We start from the raw sequence: 13,286 nt of genomic DNA on the forward strand, positions 1-13,286 counted from the left end.
CCAAATCAGGTCTTATTTAATTACACAGGTATGATTTCTACATAAATTCAGAACATAGACATTGGTCTTCCGGTTGGTTTCTAGATGTTGTGTGGACAGTGGAAGCAAGTGCCTTTGCTTTCATTCACTTCCAGTTTTCTCTGCTAAGGTAAGAGAAAACAACCTGGGAAAGGTTTCCCCAGGGTGAGAGGAAAGATAGATGGTCCTGTGCACTGTGGAAGAAGTTGGTGCCTTCAGCCCTTTGTGTGATTTTCTTCAGGATCAACTATTTTATAAACCCCTTCTCCTTGATTTATTAGATATTAAAAAGTTTGTGAATGCTGCAAAAGTAATGTTTAATTATTATTAGTGTTGTAAATACTAAAATTATTTTAAAATACTTGTCTTCTGTAGTGTTAGTCTTTTCCACAACAATTATCTAATGTAAACTGGCCCTACCAGATTGTTTACCAATTTCTTCAATAAACCCAGTCAATTCCATAAACAGAATTATTCCCCTCCTTATATGATCCTACAATATTCTGCTTTACCCCTATAATTCCTTTCATCTTGACTTATATTGAACATATACGTATGTTATGCTTCATCCCAGAATACCTCATGCAAAATTCAATACTTATGGACCTAGATTCACATGACCATTTTTTCCAGATCATTTTCTTCCTATAGTAATGTTTCAATAAAACAGCTTGGCCTCTTTTTTCCTAAGAAAAAGACAGACAGGTGAATAATAGTAAGTCTTTGCTAAAGGAAAGAAAAATAATTCAAAAAGATAACATTAAAATAAGCACAAAATGGATTATCCATTTCTGCAGGGGACTCAGTGTCTCTGTTCTGTTTCATTCTTCCAATCCTAATTTCATGTGACTCGAGTCAGCAAATTACAACCTGCAGGCTTGCATCTTCCTGTATGGCCTGAGAACCCTTTAACACTGTTAAATGTTTGGGAGAAGAGAACTCAAAATAAAAATAATATTTAGGGTGAGAGAAGGAGAAGTAAAAGGAATTAAGATGTGTTAGGTACTTGTACCAGCTCCCCACAATGAATGTACTCACGTGCTATGAACGTGTACTAACAACATGAAAAAAAAATTTTTTCTGTATTTTAGGGAAGGATCTACAGGGTGTTCAGGGTCTCACTACTAATTCGGACTTATAGTGATTCTCTGTTTACAGCCTCCCAAGAGCTGGGATTACAGGCGCACGCCACCATGGTCAGTCTCAATTGTTGTCTCACACTGCCCCAGGGTCGGAGCCAGCACGGCAGGCCTAGGAATTGAACCCCCAGCCACTGTGCCTGCTTGAAGGCGCTTTAATCCACTGAGCTATTTGGCTGGCCCTATGAAACATTTTAAAATAATACTTGATAACACATGAACATTTCTGAAATTGAAAGTTCAATCTCCACAAATAAAGTTTGCTTGGAATATAGGCTTCCTGTTTTTTACTTACTGCCTGCATCTGTTGTCTCCCTATACGCAGGGCTGAGTCACAATCGTAGACCACGTGGCTCACACAGCCTAAAATATTTATGATCTGGCCTTTGGCAAAATACGTTTATCAGTCCCCTGAACATTCCAAATTATAAACTGCTCTATAAATGCCCTCCTAACTTTTTGTCTGATAATAAAATTGTAAACAAGCAAATAAGATTTGATTGTTACTTTTAAATAAATATTATTTGATTCCAGTTATAGATCATAGCAGCTAGGGACTAGGATATCATTAGCACTTTAAACTGGAATGGCTTCTGGATCTAAGCCTGGGGTATCCAAGCTATGTTGATCAAGCCAGCTAGAATCCTCTCTCGAGATTTGCCTGTTAAGCTTCATGAGCTCCCTGCCACAGTCTCCCTTCAGAACGGCAGCGTGTGTAGTATAAGTAGTTGAGCGTGACTCAAAACAATGAGGGAGAAGTGGAGCCAGGTGGCAGTGATTGACATCAACCAACATGGTGGCAAGCTTTACTCCATCCGGGGCACAACAAGAACATGCCCACGTGTTTCGGGCCCATGGTGGTACAATACAGCAAGGCTTTATGGAAGAAGATAACATGATCACATTACACTGTAGGGAGGAAAGGCTTTGAAGGGGACAGGGCCAGAACCAGCTAGGAGTTGTGGGCAGGAGCTGGATCCCTGAGACAGCCACCTTAGAAAGAAGACTTATTTATTGGCAACTATAACTGGACAGTCTATAGACAGAACCAGTTGTAGTCTTGACTTGCTGCAGAGTTCAAATAAGTGTATCCAGCACCCCACTCTTAGTTCTGCTTCCCCTGAGTTTTGCCCCACTCGGAGGCAGGCTGACCTTGGATACAAAAGAGGCCAGCAGTCTTGGCTTTCCGGTCTCACAGCCTCACACCACCGAGGGCAGGAGAAGAGAGCACCTCCTGAAGAAGCTCCCAGGGAAGCTTCTCAGAGCTCCTTCAGCAGTTTCAGCAAATGTAATGTTTCCTTGGCTTTCCATGGGTCTCCTTGAAGCGGGACCGAGAGCAGCTGGATTGTGATACACATCAGCCTTACACTGCTATACGTCTGCCTTCTAGCACTGTGGAAAATAGCTAAGGTAAACAGTTGAAAAGGAGGAGAAATTTATATTTAGTTTGGCTCATGATTTCAGAGGCTTCAGTTCATGGCCACTTGGCACAGTTGTTTTCAGCCTGTGGTGGTGCGGTGCATCATGGGGGAAAGCACATGATGGGTGCAGTGCATCATGGGGGAAGGCACATGATGGACATCTGTCCACTTCATGTCACCTGAGAGACAAACAGCAGAGAAAGAAACAGGGTCCCCATAGTCCCTTCAAGACACAGCCCCCATGACCCAACTTCCTCCCACCAGGCCCCACCTCCTAAAGTTCCACCAGGTCACAACAGTGGCACAGGCTTGGACCTCACCTTCAACACAAGGCCCTGGCAGACACCCCAGATCCACACGACACTGACTTTGTCTTGGTTAGCCTGACTGGCTGCAACGAATTCCCACTGACTCACTGACTTTGAACAGGAGGTATTTGTTTCTCATGTTTCTGCAGGGTAGAAGTCTGAAGTCATGGCCTCAGAATGGTCAGATCCTAGATGAAAGTAATCATCCTGATATGTGGCCTCATGGCCTTCCTTGGTGCAAGGAGAGAAGGAAAGAGAGGGAGAAATAGAAAGGAAGAAGAGGAGAGTGGGGAGGGAATTGGAGAGAGAGCGGTGTTTCTTCCTCTTTTTAAAAACCGTTAACAGAGACTTGATATTTATTGTGCAATTTTTATCTCCAACAGAACATGTGACATTCTAGCAGTATGTGAGCTAATAAAATCAATACTCTAATTAGAACACATGAAATAACTGGCTCTATTAACAAGTGTCGGGGGCCTAGCCCTAGCTCCGTTCTTTAAGTGGCTGCTTCCACAATGCTGGCAGCCTCAGTTTGCTGTAGTTCGATCCCCACAACACTCCAGCCATGCAAAAGTGCCCTGAAGGCATTCAAGGAGAAAAAAAAAAGTCCTTATTAACAAGTGTCTCTTATAATTAAAAATATTGAATGCTTAAAAACTCTAATACTAAATGTTCCTAAAAGAAATAATTGTAGCACTGAAAAAACAACTTACTTTTCTATATAAATTGCTCACAAAGGATTTTTTTTTTTGCTATTCTATATTACACTATGTATTTATAGTTTTATTAACATCTTCCTAGTGGGCACGAACTCTGCACAGTATGATCAAATAGAAACTACCCATAGAAAACTCACTAGGATCAATGGAGCTGTCACAGTTTCTCCCCAAGTGTTCATCATAGAAAAGAGATTAAAGGCAAATTGGGCCCAGTGTCATGCTGCTGCATGGAGTTCCAAAGACAGACAGTAAGGTAATGGTTAAACTGGGAGAGTCAGGCTGCACCTGGAAGGTTCATGACCCAGGTCTGGCAGGCCTCATTCCCAAGCACAAGCCAGGCCACCCATGATCTTCCTCTTTCCATAAAGCCCTTAATTCCTAACCTCTTTACCTCATCTAACCCTAACTGTCTCTCAGAATCCCCACCTCCAAATACCATCATGTTGGGGCTTAGGAGTTTGGCATATTCATTTGAAGGAACATAAACATTTATTCTATAGTAGACTGGGTACTCTGAGGGCTTTAGCCAGTCAAGACCCCTGCTACAAATAGTGATTTGTGTCAGGAAGGGGAGCCCCATTCCTACTATGGCTTAATAGTGGAAGTGCAGTGCTGCCTCCAAAGGCAAAGTGGGTGACTGTTGTACCAGACAATAGTAAGTTAGCATGGTGCAAGCTGACAGACGGTCATGCTCCTATCCTGCTCCATGGAACCAACAGAAGATGGCAGAAGTTGGAAATTCTGTAAAAGACTCTAGCTTCCTCTTCCCTCCTTCCTACTACCTGGGGAGAAACCAGCTTCCATGCCCTGATGCACAGGCAACCTATAGAGAGGCTGACTGAAGCCTCCAGGCAACAGCTGTGGAGATGGGTCCCCTCTACACCACATGAGGAGGTGCCAGAGTAGGTACTCCTGGAGGGGACCACACACCTAGAGGTCAACATGGCCAAAACATCATAAGCAACTCTGGGCCAGAACCACCAACCAAGCTTTTCCCAATCTCAAGCCTCAGAAACTACATGAGTTAACATATGTTGGCTGCTTTTAACAGTTGAGTCTTGGAAAACTGTGTCACAGCACAACAGAGAATGAGGCAAACACAACAGTAAGGCATGAAGCCCAATTCGGGTGCGATGGTTAATGTGGTGTCCATTGATTGGCTGGAGGGATTCTTAGAACACAGGTAATACACAACTCCAGGGTGTGTCTGTGGTGGGGGAACAGGGGTTGCAGAGAAGACTGATGTGAGTAGGATCAGCTCCATGCAGGTGTCTCCTGTCCATTCAGCTGGAGGATGGGTAGAGCAGGAAAACGGAAGAAGTGGAAATTCTCTCTGGCTGCTCCTCCTGGCACAGGGTGGGAATTCTGCTGCTGCTGCTGCTGCTGCTGCTGCTGCTGCTGCTGCTGCTGCTGCTGCTGCTGCTGCTGCCGCCGCCGCCGCCGCCGCCGCCGCCGCCGCCCTTGGATATCAAACCCCAAAGTCTTTACCTTTTGGACTTTGGGACTTACACCAGTGCCCCTGTGGGCCTTTGGCCTGAGACTTGGACATATGCTGTTGGCCCCATGGGCTCTAGGCTTCCAGTTTCTTGCATTAAGCCATGCTATTAACTTCTCTATCTTCCCAGCCACAAATGCCTTATTCTGAAATATCTCAGCCTTTGTGATCATGTGCAACAGCCCTTCATAAGCTCCCTTTCTAAAAATAAATTCTATCGCTTCTGTTTCTCTGGTAAACCCCAACTAATACACATGGGGTAGAGGGGGAGATAGTAAAGGGAAGGGATGAACTGGAGAAATGTTGAAGAGGCAGATTATAGGAACTCAGTGAGCAACTCAACGTGGAGGGAGGGGAGAAGCTAATGGCCAGGAGCTTGTAAACTCAACTAATCCAGCTCACTGAGCTGGAAATACCTGGCACCTCCTGGAAGGAGACATTTTGGAATATACCAGGCAGGATGTCCCTCCCAGCAGGCATTGGGCAGGCAGTAGGATCCATGAATCTAAAGCAAAGGATACAACTAAGATCCTGAGCATTTTTAGAAATCAAGTGGAAAGGTATTCCCACAGGGGTGACAGACAACAAAAACAAATGAAGTCATCTGGGTTTTGTTGAAGCAAGGACATGAAGGGAATTTTTGTGATGATTACAAATGTGTTTGCTCTAAAATGTGATTTCCACTGACCCGTGGAGAAAGTGCGCAAGCACAGAGCAGCCAGAGCAGACACAGCGTGGAGGGGAGACTCGCTGGTCAGAGGCTTACAGCCAGGCCCAAGGCCGAGGACTACAGGATTATGATTTCCCTGCTTACAATTTGGACGGAAGCCTGGCACAATCAGCCTGTGCCCGTTCACTTTTTGCTAGGTACCTTTACATATATCAGTTTGCCCAGCGCTATGGATTACTGCCCCAGGACATGGTCTACTTCACTGAATTTTACATTAGATTTTACATGTATGTGCCTTCTGGTGGCGATTAAGGGCAAGCCGGAAGGCACTTTCCAACCTGGATGTGGCTGACATCTGGGACAGGGTCACCACAGCTCAAAAGTAACTGCCCTTTCTAGGTCCCAGCAGCCCTTCATGCTTATACCTGTCCCCTAGCAGTTGTGGCAGGCTGCCTTCGAGGATAATTATTTCTGGGCAGGCTACACAGGCTCTGGTGTCAGCCCTGTTTTACAAATCTCTGCAGCCCTCTCAGGGACAAGCACAGTTTCCTACTCACAGTACATCGCAGGCAGGTGCAAAAGACAGCTGGGGCGGAACACCACTTGGGCTGGCTGCTGACCGCCCACTCCCTGCTCTCAGAGAACAGCACATCCTGTCCTTATGGTTCAAGTCTTTCAGCCACTGTGGGCTGCTACTGGACACTGTCCCTTAGCTATTACCGATGGGCTCATCGCAGATTAGCGAGGTTCACTCTCTGTGCCAGAAATTTGAACTGAAAGACCCAAAACTGAGGCAGCTTCATGGCAACACTTCAGAAGTCAGCTTCCCATCTGTGGCTGAAGTACACAAAGCTGCCCTGGCACTGGAACTACCTGAAGCAAAGTTGTTCAAACCTCCCAAGTCTCATGAGCTTCCCCTAAGTCCCTTCTACTGATTTCTTCCTTGTGCTCAAACTAGACCAAGTCACCCTCTTAGGAGGAAAAACTCAGGAGGAAAATAGTTCCAACATAATTCAATGCTAGCAATAAAAGACGGGCCTATCATTTATTTATGTGTGTGTGTGTGTGTGTGTGTGTGGCCAGCTCAGCCCACCAGGGGGCGGGGCTGGCTGGCATGTGGTGCTGGGGATTGAACCGCGGTCCCTGTGCTTTGCTAAGCTTGTTCTAAGTAGGTGCTTTAGACCACTGAGCCATCTCACCAGCCACGGGCCTATCATTAAGAGCTGAGAAGTGTCTCATGAAATCCAAGGGCAAGTACACACCAGGCCTGAAAAATCTCACTGAAACAGGAAGTGGGAACTGTTAAGAATTCAGGGCTATACAGTTTCTACCTCTTTTTTTTTTTTTTTTTTTTTAAATTTCCCTTGTTTATATGCTGCAGCTTGTCTTTCTCTGCTTCTCTATCGATATAGGAGAAACCCATGCCTTATCATCCAGATTTAATATCTCTTTCTTTGACATTAATCTTCAGAAGGAAAAAGGGAAGCCCTTAGTACCAACTCCAAGTTCCCTGGAGAGGCAAATTTGATTGTGCTGGTTTGGGCCATGCACCTATACTAGTGCATGACAGGTTCCAGCCTGAGTACAGACTGCTAAATTATCCTGGCCCTGATCCAACATGGCTGAATCACCAAAACAACAACTTATCTTCCCAGTGATCACTTCCTCCTTCCTCACTCCAGCCCTGGATACTTCCTTTTACCTTTCCCGCCCACACAAGGGAGCCTCCAATCAGCTCCTTACACATCACTAAACCCGCCCCTCAAACTCCGCCCCTCATAAAAGTTCATAAAGTCTCATCCTCCCTGTCTCAGGTCAGAGGATCCGCCATCTCCCTGCCCACGATCCTCTCTGTGTCTTCAGAGATAATAAAGCTTCCCCTCCCCCTTGTCTCTGCTTCTCTGCTGTGCCGCCATTGCTGCTATCGCCCCTGCTGCTAAAACCTATCAGTCCAGGCAGAGGGGATGAGGTCACAGGGCGTAAACACTGCTGCCAAAAGCCCAGTGCTTAGACCAGGGTGGTGAGTTAAGGGAGTTACAGCCAACCAGCCTGGCATCTCAAATGTTCAATAAAAAAGAGCCCAGCTTTAAAGTGATCTAGATTCAGTGAGGCCCTGAAGTCTGACCTCTAACCACCTACAAACCTCCACCAGAGCAGAGCAAGCCAATGTATCTGCCTTTCCATGCTGTGCTGTGCTTTAGCAAAGACAGGAAACCACCTATCTGCCTGAGTCACACCTGTTTTCCTCACCCCGATTAGTTCGCAGAGATAGCCTCATCATCGCCTACTGTACCTTGTAAGATTCAGCAACAGTGGCAGGCTTGTTCTGTGCCAGATATGGGCAAGGAGCTTCCCTGACTTATCTCACTGGGCCATCGCAGTAATCCCTATCTTTCTTTCTTTCTTTTTTTGTACCAGGGATCAAACTCAGGACCTTACACTTGTGAGGCAGACACTTCTATCACTGAGCTATCTCCCCAGCCCTATCGCAGTAATCCTAAAATAGCTATTGCCAACCCTATTTTGTGAAAGATGGGCCATGTTCTGGAGAAGTATTTCTAAAGTTCAGGAACCATTAGTGGCATATGGTTCAGGCCTGAAAGCCCATTTGTACTTCCCACTGGGCCAAGGTCAACTCTACTAGAGAGGCAGACAGAGTAGAGCTGTCTGCCATAGCCAAAAAGCACAGGCTAACACTGAATCTGAGCTTAGGCTGAGAGGTTTAGACACGGAGCGTGTCTCTAATTTCTGAAGCTTTGACACTCCCCACAGCCCTAACTCAGCACATAAGTCTCTGCCTCAACTTTCCCTCATAAAACGGCACTCTAAGGATCGAAGTAACATGATGGTTAGAACAGGACTTGAAATAATGAACATTGCCTCTCCCAGGAAGATTGAAAGGATAAGCCAAATCTAAAGCTAATGCCAGTAATAACAGCTCACATTTGTTGACTGTTTATCACTCTCCACTCTGTGCTGAGAACTTCACATCAAGTCATTTTACTTCCTCAAAACTTCCATAAGAAGAGACATAGGCTTAGCAAGGAACTTCCCAAAGTTTAACAACCACAAGACATTGGAACCCAAGCAACTTCTCCCCATGACAAAGAAACAAATCTGAGGTATAGGCTGAAGTTAAGCTTCAAGGTGTATCTGGAGAAGGGTAAGAAAAGAATGCCTTTTCTTAAGAAGGAAGATGCGGCCAAGGAGCTGTTTTCTTTGAAGTGGGAAAACCGGCAGAACCAGTAGGCAGCTCTGGGTGTGCTGGGTCAGGACATGCTCCCCAGCTAGGCAGCAGCCCCCACATCTTCTCAGGAGGCTGTGCTGTCACTCCACAGAGCTTGAGCTACAGCAGCTGCTGTGCCCAGGTTGTTAGGTGAGGGCCGAGGGCAAGTGAACCTCTTAGGACATGCCAAGGCTTTCCAAGGGGCACTGGGGATTCCAGTTTAAGGGACCTTTCTATCATTCTAGATCCTTCATTTTGACGTCAATTCTCTCCTAAATTGGCCTGACAGTGAACTTTCTCATGGTGTAGACATCACCTTCCATGCAGCCCTTTTTCCACTGGACAAAGGTTTAGAGTGGATGGCAAGTTACCATTCACTGTTCAAGAGGAAGAAGAATATCTCTGAAGACCCAAACAACGGAAAATACTGGGTGGATTCTGAGAAAACCAGTAAGTCAAATGATGGGATAGCAAATCCTTTGTATATCAAATGGGTTCAAAGCCTTTGCTTTAAGCTAAATTGAGGTAGGACATAAATTGAAACATATTCAAGTTGCCAGCTAATAGAGCACTGAGTATAATTTTTGCTCATTCATAAGAAGACTGCTGACATACAATTCAGAAGGAATTTTAAAAATTAAGTGGTATTGCTTTCACAAAACTCTACATATTTATACAAGCAGTATTTCTCAGCATTTGCATGCAGAAATATCTTCTTGCAATAAATATTAATCATCTTCATTTACATATAAAAAGTCCTATTCACCTCTGGAAGAGATGTATTTCCCATAAAATTATTTTTGAAATTGAATAATTATCAAACTTTGTAATATACTTCTGTTGTTTTGATCATACACAATTAAATATTTCAGTATATGTTTTAAATACAATTTTGATGCATAGTATATGCATAGGCTATGAAAAGGTGCTTTAAGACATTTTTAAATATAGAAGCACAGGATATTAGGATAAAAGTATGTGGATGAAGTCAATGGAAATAAGTGCAAGTACAGAAAAAATAGGATAAATTTCTGTCTTATTAGAAGAACTGAAAAGAAAAGAAGAATTGCTTTCCAATTATTAAAATGGATCATCATAGATGTCACATTATGATGGTGGGTCGATATCTATGAATTTACTTAAAGGAGTGATGTAATAGTTTTATTTTGAAATAGCAATATTGAAATACATCCTCTGCAACTATTTGTATTTTGAGATGAGGTTTTGTTATGTTGTCCAGGCCCCAGTTCTGAACTTCTTGGCCTAAACTATTCTCTCTGGACCCAGCCTCTTGAGTAGCTGGATGGAGGGGTACAATAGATTTACCCATTGATAGGTTCATACTGGAATGAGCTCATTAGATGAAGTAGGTCATAAGAACATGATCCCTGGCACCTTATTCTCTTTCCCTGATTTCTACTTCCTGGTTGCCATTAGGGGAGCAGCTTCGATCCTCTGTATCCTCCTGCCATGAGATTTCTGTCTGCCAGCCTTGGAAGCTCAGTGGAGCCATCCAGCCATGGCTGAAATCTTTGAACTATAAGACAAAGTAATCTTTTTCTTTTTTTTTAATTTTTATTTATTTATTTATTTGTGTATGTGTGTGTGTGTGTGGCCAGCTCAGCCCACCAGGGGCGGGGCTGGCTGGCATGTGGTGCTGGGGGATCGAACCGTGGTCCCTGTGCTTTGCTAAGCTTGTTCTAAGTAGGTGCTTTAGACCACTGAGCCATCTCACCAGCCCCCAAAGTAATCTTTTTCTCTTTTCAATCACAAATGTCAGGTTGTTTGTTCCCAAAACAGAAAGGTTAACTATTACACCACCCAAGAGAAGGTCCTGAGATCTGTTCTCTCTAAATCCCAGCCCACTTCTCCCTTCAGGTGACTCTAGAAGCAGATAGGGTCTCTCAAAAGTCCATTTTAGGGCCCTCTCTGGTCACCTTTTTTCCCGCTACCACAGGTTGCCAAGCTTTTGCAGGCTCCTTCAAGTCAATGGCTCCTAGATTCAGAGAACTACCAGAGTGAGACCCACTAGAAACAATGCAGTTTCTAAGCCTTCCTTAATTAAACCCATGGAAACATATTCTTTTGAGAGTCCAAAAACTGTCCCCAACCCAAGTTAGATGGAATTCTATGGTCAGCTGTAAACTTTGCCTTCCTAATAAAACCTTTGGCTTAAGCCTATTCCCTTTTCTGGGGTAGCTCACTCTGCTCTGTGGTCTTTGGAGACTGTGGTCTTTGGAGGAGCCTAAGGACTTTTAACCAATATTAACAGGTTTCTGATAATCTCTAACAGTCTTCAGCTTATGCTGTCCTCGCCCTCTTTTATGTTTGTACAAACAATGACTATCTAAACTAGCACTGTCCAATAGAAATAATACTGTAGCTTGCATATATAATTTCAAGTTTTCTAGTGGCCATGTTTTTAAAAAAAGGAATGCGAAACAGGTGAAATTAATTCTTTATATTTCTTTTTTGTTTCGCTTTGATTTATTTATTTATTTATTTATTTATTTATTTATTTATTTATTTTGCGGAACTGGGGATTGAACTCAGATCCTTGAGTTTGCCAGTCAAGCACTTATCCTACTGAGCCATCTCCCCGACCCTAACAATCTCCCCGGCCCCTGCTTTGATTTTTTGAGGCAAGGTCTCAGTGTATAGTTCAGGCACCCTGAAGTCACTATATAGCCTAAAATGGCCTTGAACTCATGATGGTTCTCCTTTCTCAGCCTCCCAGGTGCTGGGATTGTAGGTGTGTGCCACTATGACCAGATAACTTTTAAAAGATATTTTGATCCAATATATCCAAATGTTATCATTTTGACCTTTAATCAATATAAAATCATTAGCATGATATTTTACATCTATACCCATTAAAATCTAGTATAGGGAGTTCGGAGTCCCAGGTGCCCATCCTCACCCAGAAGACTGATGTGGAAACCTGGTAGGACTAGTCCCACCCCCCAGACCCCAGCCTCGCAGGAGTTTGTCTGAGTCCCGGCCACCTATCCTCACCTGGAAGACTGCCAGAAGACCCAGTAGGCCCTGCTTACACCCCTTGCTATAGCACAGTTGAGCTCTGGTTGCCCACCCTTGCCTGGAGGACTGCTGAGGGGATCCAGTAAGCCTTGTCCTGACCACCTTGCCTTCACTAGAGCTCAGCTGAGCCCTGACCATCTGTCATTGCCAAGGACAAACAGAAACCGTATGCCTGGAAGACTCCCACAGTGACCTGCAGGAGCCTTGGGGAGCACTACCATGTGCCACCCACTATCAAGAGAGCCTTGCACAACGTTGGCCTGCCCTCATCATCATTGGATGCTTCTTGACCTAAGGATTCCCCCACCCTTCACCAAGGCGTAAGCCACATTGAATTAGTTTAGTTAGCCTACGATGAACTGAAACTTCCTGAGAGACTTGCTCAACCCATCACTGCAGAGTCAGAGAAAACATTGGAAGCTTCAACAATGACAAAGGAACAAAAGGCAATCTTAGACCTCTAGCCCACCCAAAACAAGTCCAGGAAACAAGGTCATAGAAGAATTTGGAAGTAACACACCTGAAATTTCTGAAATGATAGCAACTGAAGTAAAGAAACAACTCCATCAGGCTATGGAGGAAATCAGATCATAAGTAACCTCTCAGGGAAAAAGAATAAAAAACAATAATAAAAAAATTGCTCAATACATCTAATGAAGACATAGATTTTAAAAAATAGAAGGGAATAGGAAAAAGATAGGAACATTGAATGAACAAAAGAGGAAAAATCTACAACACATGAAGCAAATTCAAACAGATATCCAGGACATTAAACTCTTGTTGCATAGGTCTTGCTTTACCTTGGTCTTAACCATTCAGCAGAAAAGTATAAAATTGAAGTATAAGTATAAAGCCATGCTGTTATGTTGAGCTGTATGGGACTCAGGTCAACAATTTCTGACATTTCCAGTGAAGCAGAAGACCCAATACTATTATGGACTACTGGACTCTTTTAGAATATTTTGCTGAGTTTACACACCTATAATATTCAAATAGCAGAACTTAACAAAAAAAAGGGGGATACAGATGAATGTCCATTTTGTATCTGTGTATTCAAAATGGTTAGGATAGATATATAGTTACATTCTCTTAATCAATAGAGGGATTTGTTCAAATAGTGTTTGAAAATAGGATATCATGTCCACATCTTGTACAGCAGTTAACCACTAGGAAGAATGTATGCAATGTGTTAATTATTGAAACTGTCCTACCAATTTGATTTGAAACTGTCTCATTGCTATTTGTTTCTCA

Source organism: Octodon degus, unplaced genomic scaffold (assembly GCF_000260255.1).
Source record: "Octodon degus isolate 3935 unplaced genomic scaffold, OctDeg1.0 scaffold00007, whole genome shotgun sequence".
In the NCBI taxonomy this organism is placed as follows: domain Eukaryota; kingdom Metazoa; phylum Chordata; class Mammalia; order Rodentia; family Octodontidae; genus Octodon; species Octodon degus.